This window comes from Mercenaria mercenaria, chromosome 15, assembly GCF_021730395.1.
Source record: "Mercenaria mercenaria strain notata chromosome 15, MADL_Memer_1, whole genome shotgun sequence".
NCBI lineage: Eukaryota > Metazoa > Mollusca > Bivalvia > Venerida > Veneridae > Mercenaria > Mercenaria mercenaria.
Genome location: NC_069375.1, coordinates 55,132,737 through 55,145,091, shown reverse-complemented (window position 1 = coordinate 55,145,091; position 12,355 = coordinate 55,132,737). Strand labels below are relative to the sequence as shown.

Sequence of the window (12,355 nt, the reverse complement as noted above, 5' to 3'; positions counted from 1 at the left end):
ATGCTTTCGAAATTAACAAATTTCGTCAACTTGTTTATCAAATTAACTTCAATTATAGAAGTTTAAATTCAAAAAGTTTGCGTCTCGGAACCTATAATAAATATGAAACATTTTGTACGTTAACCTTGAACTTAAATATCGGGGGTTAGTGGGTAAAGAACCTGTACTTGAGTTATCTATTTCTTGTGCAATTGTTACATGAATACTTTGTGAAGGGAAACGAAAATACTGTATTTATTCAATCTTCTGCTCCGATGGTCCACTTAGAAGGTTCGATTGAGTCTTACACGAATGCATATCGTATTGCCAGCCTGCCGATATTTACGCAAATAAATGATCGAAGTAATTTCATATCCTTATCAGTTCTATTAAAGAAGAATGTCGTCTTCGCTTCAGCATTGATAATTACCCAAACATACGGTTAGATGAGCATTAAGTTAAGGTAGTTCTGCACGTTTGGATCGAAAAAATTTCTACAACGTAGAATTTAATAAAACTCTTATTTTTTTTTTTCAAAACTTCTGAATATGCTTAGAAAATTCAGCAAATAAAAAAGATAGGGTCGTGTGCTTGATTTTTTGCTAGACTGATTTGAAAAAAAAATTGGATCTTACGCAATTTTTCATAACGACGGGAGTCTATGGGAAAATCACAGCTTTCATAACTTTTTCGTGAATAGAACTTTTTCTACAATGTAGATTTAAATGAAACTTCTCACAGTCGTAAATAAACATTTGGCCTATATTTTAATGAAATAAAATGTATAGGTCCGTGTGCTTAATTTTGAGATATTTGACCATGATTAAAGTGACCCGCAAATTTCAAGCTTATTTTAAGACATTAGTTTGAATTATCTAACATGTCAGATGATTTAATATCATATTTTAACTTTAGAAAGATAGTAACAGTGCCATTGTAATAAATTTACTCACAGGTTGCCATTAATTCATAAACTGGTTTTCATTTCCGTACGCCGAAACCAGACTTTATTCTACTTTTTCCGGATAAATGACGTTACGCTATCACTTCCGCTTTATCAAACGTGCAGAACTACCTTAATGAGCACACCATTTTACAGCGAATGCATTAAATAGAGTAAACATCAGTTGCGTTTTATTCTAGTTTGAAACAACGTGCACATTTTCATAAATGCATGACAACAGATTAATTTGCGCCTTACAAGCGCTGAAAAGAAGTCCATCCACATTAAATTGATACTACCACATTTGATAAACTATCTAAATTACAAGTCGTTACAGAATCAAACTGATATAACAAAACGTAGTTTCATTTAGTTCACACATTCTGACAAACAGAACAACGCACTAGACATTTACGTACTCCTACGTTACTTTGCGGGTTGTGTTAACGCCCGTATTTCAGTGCTATTTAAACACGGTTTCACGTCGACGTCACATCGACCTTAGTATATTTGGCGCCATACAATCGCCATAAAATAGTGCTTCCTTATTACATCCACTTGTTTACATCTAAAGGCCTATAAGAATCAAATTAAAATACAGGAATACCGTGTCTTATTAAATTTAAACTCTCCGAACAGGCTATTGAATAATAACTTACTCAGAAAATGTTCCGCAGGCGTATAACCTCTTCATATGGTTAACATGTATTAAAACAGTGTTCTGCTACATATTATTTCTGAAATACAACTATACGCTTTCAATAATCAGTCTGGCTGTTTTTGCCTGCCATAATGTTTTTCTTACAAAGCAATCCAATAGAAATATTTCGAGGTTTTAAATTATTCATGCGCCATAAACGCGCTTGCATAATATCTCTTGATGGGCATATCCAATATCTAATTTTCTCGGAAATTAAAAGATTTTATGATAAAGCATTAGGCATCTAACAGCAGGCTATATTCAAAAAAAAAGGATCGAATTGATAATTACTTTGTCCTTATACAGTTATATTAACCTTATTTATTCTAAGGATTTATGTTCTGTGATTTTTTTTCTTTTTTTAAGAAATCCGTCTGTATATATGATAGTTCCTATTTACAAGTAAATTTGTGAATTCAGGTTCAGGGCTTGGTAAATTATCAAAAAAGTTTCATATATTAAACGGACTAGTAATCGCAGGAACCTTGGCCAATTAACATGTATTCTTAACGTAACATTTATTGCAGTTCTTTTACAATGTCATCCCATTTGCCCTTAAAGTAACGAGTTGGAACAAAGCATCTCTAATTGTTTAATCTCAGTAAACATCTACATGCTTAATATAGGGTGCTTATTAGTCCCCTACTGGTTGAAAACCAGTTTCGGGGACTATAGGAATGCACTTTTCCGTCATTCCGTCCGTCCGTCCGTCTGTCCGTCCGTCCGTCCGTCCGCAATTTCGTGTCCGGTCCATAACTCTGTCATCCATGAAGGGATTTTAATATTACTTGGCACAAATGTTCCCCATGATGAGACGACGTGTCATGCGCAAAACCCGGACCCCTAGCTCAAAGGTCAAGGTCACAATTGGAGGTCAAAGGTCAACAGGGCTTTTTTCCTGTCCGGTCCACAACTCTCCCATCCTTGAAGGGATTTTAGTATTACTTGGCACAAATGTTCCCCATGATGAGATGATGTGTCATGCGCAAATCCCGGACCCCTAGCTCAAAGGTCAAGGTCATAATTGGAGGTCAAAGGTCAACAGGGCTTTTTTCCTGTCCGGTCCATAACTCTCCCATCCATGAAGAGATTTTAATATTACTTGGCACAAATGTTCCCCATGAGGAGACGACGTGTCATGCGCAAAACCTGGACCCCTAGCTTAAAGGTCAAGGTCACAATGGAGGTCAAAGGTCAACAAGGCTTTTTTCCTGTCCGGTCCATAACTCTCCCATCTATGAAGGGATTTTAATATTACTTGGCAGAAATGTACCTCATAATAAGACGATGTGTCATGCACAACTTTCAGACCCCTAGCTCAAAGGTCAAGGTCACACTAAAGAGTCAAATGTTAACATAGCATGAACAGGGTCTGTTTCGTGTCCGGTCCATAACTCTGACATTCATTAAGGGATTTTAATATCACTTAGCACAAGTGTTCCCCATGATGAGACGACGTGTCATGCGCAAATCCCGGACCCCTAGCTCAAAGGTCAAGGTCACAATTGGGGGTCAAAGGTCAACAGAGTCTTTTTCCTGTCCCGTCCATAACTGTGCCATCCATGAAGGGATTTTAATATTACTTGGCACAAATGTTTCCCATGATGAGACGACGTGTCATGCGCAACACCCAGTACCCTAGCTTAAAGGTCAAGGTCACACTTTGAGATCAAAGGTCAAGAGGATTTTTTTCCTGTCCGGTCTATAACTTTGTCATGCAAAGCAGGATTTAGATATCAGTTGGCACAAATATTCCCCTGGATGAGACAACATGTCATGCGCAAGAACCAGGTCCCTAGGTCTAAGGTCAAGGTCATATTTAGAGGTCAAAGGTCAAATTCAAGAATGACTTTGTACGGAACATTTCTTCTTCATGCATGGAGGGATTTTGATGTAACTTGGAACAAATGTTCACCACCATGAGGCACCCTTGTTTTTAGAATTACGTCCCTTTGTTTTACTATAAATAGATTTTATTGTAACTTTTTTATTACTGGCGGTAGAGAAAAATCGAAACCACTTTTCTGTGGTACAGCATGCATGTTACATCCAATTTTTAGGTGTATTTTGACCTATCTCTACCTGGTAAAGGGTTTCTTGTGGACTTATATTATATAGATTTTTTTTTTTTTTTAAAGATTAATTTCCCTTTGTTGTTACTATAAATAACTTACATGATAACATTTTTATAATCAGCCAAAAAAATTCAATATGAAAACAACTGTGGGTTTTTATATATGCACATTTTAATCCAAGTGTGTTGTTATAACATATTGTATATGTAGTACAATATTGTTTATACATCATTGACAGATATCAGTTCATTATGTTATACTGCAGTAGAGAAAATTAGGTGCCTTCCAGTAGGGGACTTTGTATTGCATGGCAATACTTCATTCACTTGTTAAAACAAAATTACTGATCAGATTTCGGATGTGAACAGTGGTGCATGAAGAAACAACATTGAAATACGATATCCGCACAGACGTGAAATGATCATTGTGTTGTTTAGAAATGGACACTTTGCCGACTTTGAATACACTTGGGAATAACGTTTTGATCTCGTAATTTGATAGATAATAAGGATGTATTACGTATCTTTACATTTGTGTAGACCAGATGTCAGCAATGTAGTTAAAGTATACTTGATGTATGTGATAGTTATCCAACAAATGTTTAAAAATCGCGCAGATAAAACCTTCAAGTTATATATAACAGACGTCAAAATCTAGTAAGGTATGTCTAATGTTTAGTGGTTAAGTTTTATCTAAAATATCATCATAGTCATTCGAATATAAGAATTTAAACAGGAATCTTTTTGAAAATCGAGCATATAGCAACAGTAAACAGAACTACTAATTTAAACATGTTTCTGGGACAACAGCTACATTGAAAAGAATTGGAACTACTTCCTCGCCCTTGCATGCTCGGAAGGTGTGAAGACCTATGTGTGCTGTATCTTTTTGAATCCAGCAGGTATACAAGATTTGTTTCCACACCGGATTTTATGTAAATGAAATGTGAACCAAAGCAAACAGTCCAGCTTGGCGCCTGTAACCTGTACTGTGTCACTTTGAAACCCAAATAAAATGAAAAGTAAAATATTTCATATTAGTCCGGCCCGGGTCCAGGGCTGGGCCAACGGGGGCAATGCCGCCCCCCCCCCCCCCCCAACCTCCCCTCCCGCACCAAGTCGGCTGAGAAGTGACCTATAATCATCAAAGTTGCACCCAACTATTTGGGAATAATTTTTTCTCAAAAATGCACCAGAGGTCACCATTTCTTACATATATTTCAAGTGTCCAGGGGGCTCCCTGTAAGCAGCAGATTCATTAGTCACGGTGAAATTTGCTCTAAGTTTTCATTGTTCTTCGTGTTGATTCTTGTTTAGATTTTATCTTCTTTATTTGTCTGAGTTCCCATTGTTTCTGTATGGTTAGTGCCTACTTTTGTTCTGTTTCACAGTACTATATATCATTTTATCCTATGGCGCCATTTTTATCAAGTGTTATTGATCATAATTTTATTTATTCTCGCTTATATTTTTCGGCGTAGCTGTCTATTAAAGTAAGCTAAAGAACCAATAAAAGTTGTAAAATAATTCTTCAACCAATAAAAACAGCGGAACTGGCCATAAGTGAAATCACGCCTTCATTTAATTGGCTGAAATTAATATACTGTTTCACAAAAAGTTTCGTTTCATTTCAACAGAGTCACATAGATACAGTAGATATTGTCTCCAATGGCGTTTATCGGAGAAGCACAAAATATTTCAGTACTGAATTTTACCTAAATGATGATAGGTTTTTAGTAAACAAATCTTATACTCCAAATTTGTGTACTAATTTATGTATAGTGTAGCTCCGTAAACTCTGAAATGTACTTGCGGATTGATTTCCACCTCGTGATTAAACTTAAAGTCATAAATGCTAAGTGTTTGATCTGACTTTGAATCACAAAATGCCGTCTATTTGCTGGTATATCTATGGAAAGTGTCAGAAATGCAGTATTAATTTACTTTTGCAAAGCGTCATTATTTTGTCAAGAAGTAATGCATTTCTTATGTAAACAACGCACTAGAAACTGTTCAGTCCTTTTTTCTAATACATAAACCCCACCAACGACGATATCTTGTTTATATAATGAAATCATTTTTTTTCTGAGACGGTACGGATTCTCAAGTAGTGTTGATTATTTCTGGTCGGTGCAGTATGACTATATCAGAAATTTCTGATGGGTCGCTAACCGATTTTATCTGTCTGAGGCAAATAAGCAGAGTGGTTGGATTTCCGTGACGAAGCGTGTGCTAAATTATGTTCCAGCGCTATTTGATGTAGTATAGATTAGATTATACCATGTCATTTTCTTGAGACTGCATTATAAGAAAATGGGCTGACTTGCTTTACCTAAAGGAACAAAACTGTTTAAAAAGCTATACTTGAAACAAGTAAAAATGGTCATATGTCCATATCGTTTGGGTAACCTTTAATCCAGGAAAGCATTTTATACAAGCTCAGTTCTATTTGTAAATGTCATGTACTACAATTCTACACGTGTACCTATGAAATGAATAAATGTTGTTTAAACTAATGTTAAATGAAATTAAATCTTTCAGGGGTCCTTAGAAGAACATTATCCGAATTCGTAGAATTTTTAAAAAATCGCTTGGTTGCAGTTGATATTCTTACAAATTGTATTAGTGATAATAAAAAAATATCTTTTACGTGTTACAAATGTTTGTCAATAACTGTTTCAGGAATAAATGACATAAATGTACATCTATTGATATATCCAATGAAATTTCATTATTTCCTTTACTGGTCACATCTAAAATATAATTATTGTAAGGACAGCACCACACGGCATTGAGCTTAGTGTTATCTATAGCGACTTTTAAATATAGTCGGTATTATCATTAACACTGTCATTTCAGTGACGCACTGAAGATCATGAGTATAAGCGCCATTGACGAATTCATGTTAACAATGGCCAACGCATACTTTCGGGCATACAACATAACGTACAATGTATAATGAAAGGAAAATACATCCAATCAGATGACATGGAAAGACAATTTCCAATTACTTATATAGAATTGTGGTATCTCAATCATCAGAATATAATATAAATTTGATATAAGTAACAGAAATTGTGAGTAGCCGTTGTTTAAAACGTAAATCAATGCATCATGAACAAAAACAGCATTCATGGCACCGAATATTTAACAAGCAGTCATGATTAAAAAGAAAGGTTTAATCAGTACATCTACTGTTGCTTCGAATCCATTTTACCCGATATCTGAAATATGAGGAAATCTCTACAGTTTAAAAATGTTAATTTTCATCACATGATACGTATCAAAGGTTTCGACTTTTTCATAGGTTGATATCGGCTCGGTGAATATAACTTTTTGAGGGTTGATAAATCTTGATATCAACCTATGAAAAAGTCAATAATTGTTTTATTACATGAATAGATGTATAGTCAGTCTTGTTATTACAATTGTATTCTCATTATATTGGACGATTGAAATTGGAAAGATTGCCGCCTATTTTTAGTAGACTAAATTAGGTTGATATTGGCTTTCCAAGCACCTACTTCGATCTATTTTTATATCGTACTATTTATAACCCAAGATAAGTTGATATGATATGTACTCATTACTTTTCGAACAGTTTTCAGCCAATCAGAGAAACAATAGAATACAGTCATGTAATAATATGGTTAATTTGAAGAATTGATCAGATTTTTGTCAGCTGAGGTAATTGAAAAATCTCGATATCTATCAAAGCTAAATATTTAAAGTAAAATTATATTGAAATAGTCTGCTTTTAAAACACTTTTATGTGAAAGGGGGCTTATTAATCCATAAATCCGTAAAGAATAATAGATCATGGATTTGTTATAGGGGTCTTATTCTTTGTGATTGGTCTTTGTGTCCCTTTAATTAATCTCTAAAAAACTATATGAAAATGAAACGTTGCTAAAACGTGACTGACCATCTTTTAACTATACGGTGCCCATATTTTACATGAAACGATGCTTACATTTTAAAGTTGCAATAGAAATAAATTGATTTAAACTAATACAGTTTTGATGTCATTTTAAACTATGTGAACTGAAACTTTAGTAAGTTTAAAATTTCATAACCATAATCATATCAATGCTTTCCAAAAAGTCGAATGCCTTTGTGTTAGCACAGCTTTATAGTTCTAGACAACTATTCCGATAAACTGTATGACATTGTCATAATAACAAAGAAGGTTAAAAGAAAAATGTATTATTTTTCTCTTGAATTATTGCTATTCATCAGGGCACGACACACAAGTTAAAGGTGGTAACACTACACCAACTATTGAATTTCGTCATTGAACATTCAGCTGCAGTTAAAAGCAGAAATTTAAGTGTGTTTAAGACATCAGATAAAGAAAAGAATATAAAGCTGGGGATATAATTATTCTCAAAAAGATACAAAATGTTTTCTCATGGAAAGAACTCACTGAACTGTCGGTAGAAGTTTATCAAGAAAGAGAAGTCCCTGGCCCTGAAAGTATATTGTGATCTGAAAAAGATATACGGGGCCAAACATGTTTGCTAGGAAGGTTTTTTGTCTTTGTAGCTTAAACTCAAATGTATATTACGAAATATTGACTACATCGAAGAAACAAAACTGAACTTTTATCATATTGTCGGCTTTATACGTATGTGCGTGCATGTGTGCGCATGTGTAAGTGTGCGCGTTTATGTGTGCGTGCGTGTCAAATAATGATAACATTTAGAACGGTTATATTAATACAAGAAGACCTCCGACATCATTGTCTTTTCAATTAAACTGCGGCTTTAAAATCTTAGCGGGATTACCACAGACACTAATAAGTTTTAATATAATTAACCCGCTGGAGAAAATGACATCCGTCAGATAATAGCCCGGAGGTGACTTTTCTAAGAGACTTATGGTGTGATTACACGCCTTGACGACTTGTCTGTAAATTAGTTTTCCGCAGTAAAATAATGGATTGAGCCTGCTAATGTTGATTGAAAATTTCGGCACGAGCTGTTTTACATTCTTACATAATTTTAGGGGGAAAGCTACATTTGTGCGATGTTGTATGTGTTCCTGGAGCTTTCTGGTGGAAAATTTAAAATTATCTTCTATATTTAAAGTAATCAACGATTGCCTTGTTACTTTTTTTGATGATTCTTTCGTCCTCTTCAACTCAGCTTAATATAAAATATCTATTCAAACTTCACTGAATAAAATCTGTCTTAATGATGACCTACTTTTGCCTTCCTTATTTCACTTTACAGAATGAAGTTTCTGCTAATCTTGTATCTAGGATACATGATAAATCTACAGGAATGATTAAATTATTGTAACAACAACTCAATAGACAGGATTTGGTAATTGTTTGTATAAGACGCATTTCTAGTTATTTTTTGTGACAATTGTCGATAGACTTCCTGCTAAAGTAAGGGGAATATTTATCAATATTTAACAAACTGTGAATTTTGCAAAAAATGTTTTTATATCAGGCACACAATCTGTATCCTAGTATACTTGGAATCGGTTGGATCGTGTCTATAAATAGGAGGTAATTAATTAGGAACACAACTTACGCCTTCTGAAGCCGGCTTGAGCTACTGTCTTTTATTTTGTACATTAAATAAACTCCATGATAAAAATATAAACCCATTCATAAAGACTGCTCATACACAGCTTGACATATGCTTGATGAAAAAGATACTACTCTTGTTTTATGGGAACGACCAACATAATTAAACAAATGTTATACATTGTGCTGACACTCATGTTGTCATTAAACTGCATACTGCAGTAGTATTAGGAGGATTTGTTCATCTTACATCGGTTACTGAGCAGGATCAATTACACTGTACTCTAAGAATGGTAGTGAGATAAGGAGATATCAGTGATATAGTGTTTCATTATTGATTCAGTCTGTCATTAACCACAGTATGTTCCATAAAATGACAGTTTCCGCATAAAAAAAAAAGAATGCGTTTCCGTATTTACATATCTTCAGATATTTCTGTGAAAATGAGATTTTAATTGTATCATTTTCTTAGTGCTTGTAAGAGGTGTTATAATGTTAGGCTTCACTTTTGTTTATAAGCTGATATAGTATTGTGACTGTATCAGTGCATTTGTGTGTTTTTAATTGTAACAGTAAAGTATGATATATTTAATTACAAACATATGATAAGTTTTACGTTTTAACTAAATGATAAGATCGTCATTCTATTATGACAGTTTACATATATCTGAGAACAAATAAAAATGTATATATATTACATTAATAAGTAACATGGTTATGCAATATTTCAAGCCGTATTCAATTTGAACGATTGTTTGTGCTGTAACACACATAGAATAAAATGCTCATTGAACGTTCAACAAATTTTTTATCCCTCAATATCGTTATAAAATCTTGTCGAGGAAAACATTCATTCTCGTTAAAGTGACATTTTGTTTTATCTACTGGAAATGCGCGCTTAACTTAAATCACAATAAATCGCTAGGGAGCTAGTTAACTTTGATATTCAGCTTTTAGAACCCAGACGACATCGTCTTAAAACACAATGTAAAAATTCATTTTAAGTGCTGGTTTTCTTAAATATAACTGCATTATAGATACTTTTAGCAAGAACCGATGTATATAGAGTTAATATAATTTTAATCATAGCACTCTCTATAGGCTTAGAACTATCCATAGACGTATCGTAGATTGTCCCAAAGTTTGCGGTTTTACGTGTCGACTAGATAACAATGTTTACATGTTACATTCATGTATCTTTATTTGTGGTTTTCCCAGACAACAAGTTGAATTTTGCTGCAAGGCTTTCAAGACGTAAGACAAATTGGTAGCGAAATTCTTCTGTTTTATTTTTAAAAAATCACATTATCTTTGGGTTTAATCCTAATGAAATTTTGATCGAGTTTTCATTTTCATGTTTTATCCAAGTTAGTTAAAAGGTTGTAAGTTGGGATGAAACTGGTTATTTTTACTCAGGCTCTTCTGTGTACATGGCTTTTGCGAATATGGATAGATAGTTATTTTTAAGTATTACCTACATAAATGCCTCACGGACTTATCTGTAATCTGTAAGAGCATATTGTTTTTATTTCGCTCACCGCTTTACGTGGAGGATTAAGAGAAATAATAGAAAATAATAGAAAACTCAGACATTAAATATTAAACGACAAGAAGATACGAGCAATAAAATCCAATGCTACTTGGAATAAGAATAATTATATGGAACGAATTATTGCCCAAATAATAGAATTTGCGTAATTTTAACAATGTTTTCATCAATAAATCGACCGTAAGGTCAGTCTATGACGTAGATATTCCTTCAAGAAGCAGTAAAAATGCATAATCGTGCAGCTCTCATATCTCATTCTTTATGGTGTAATAAAAAGAAGACAAGATTGAATTAATTTCGATTTTCCTTGGCTGAGATGAATAATTCTACTTGCGTGATTCAATATTTAATTGCATTTTTCGCATTAATACTGTCGTTTTCAATCTTGTACCACATGTAGTTGCGCAAAATATGATCTATCGGTCCTCCATCCCAAAACATTTAGGATGATAACTCGACTGAAGGGAATTAAACTTTACTGAAAATTTGACGAAGAATAACTGTAACCCTCTCTTTAACAAATTAAGGTTTAGATATTTCTCCAGGTTTTTTTCTACTTAAATTTTCGCATTTTATCGTATTAACACTGACCGTAAAATTCACCGAATAATAGATTGCAATAATTATACAAGAAAGCGCGAGCCATGCTGAGAACTTAAACCTGTCTTCATCAATAATGATAAAATTATTTATTCTTTATTACTTAAGACAACAACTTTGACTTTAAGGACGTATATGTATTTTAGTCTTAGACTAGTTTAATTAGCGCGATATATTAACCAATTTTGATCTTATTCATGTATAAACATTCTTATAATTCTCTCTTTTTGATCATTTCGCATAATTCTGAAATACATTCCTCATGTCACAGACGTTCCTTTGATACTTTTCAAAGACAATCAAAATGGTCATACTCTGTTTGGGATATGCAAGACAAATGACGTGGCAGATAATTTTATAAATGGTTTAGATTTGTGTTTTGTTTGTAGAGACATGAAATCAATGTACAGTGTATACTGTATTTAGAGTATACATCATATAGGAGATTTTATCGTTCGTACTGGGAACGTCTGCAATTTGGAAAGCTTGAACAATTTATAGTGTTAAAGCACGATAGCTGTTTACATATATCAGATAATCCACATTGTCTTTTTATGCTTTTAAGTTATTCTTTCATTTTAACTTAGAAAAGCTGTATGTGAATTCAATGAATCAACAATATGAAGTAGTTTCATAGCGTAACTGTAGCCACAATTTGAATAATAAAATCCCTAAGCATGTTTCAGTGTCAGAAAATAAAATCTGAATGGAAATGGTTTTCAGTCATAATTAAATATTAGGTACAACAAGAGACTTAAAAGAAAGAATCTACAAAGTTCATTACAATATAAGTATTGCTAATTGATAGCTATTCATTGACTTCATGTCGTATTTCAACATACTTCCTAAAATATTTTGTAGAATTTCCACAAACATGTTCTGAGACAATTTTGTCGTACAAAATAAATATGTGATAAGGAACGAAGTTATTTTTTAAAGATATTTGTTGTATACAATTTCATAACTTTGAT

General features: G+C 33.4%; 1 protein-coding gene across 2 annotated transcripts in view; it reads left to right on the top strand.

The window, feature by feature from the left end:
* Window positions 1–12,355, top strand: part of LOC123555048 (GTPase-activating Rap/Ran-GAP domain-like protein 3) — a 160,042-nt gene that overhangs the window by 15,575 nt on the left and 132,112 nt on the right. The gene's annotated exons all lie outside the window — the stretch shown is intronic.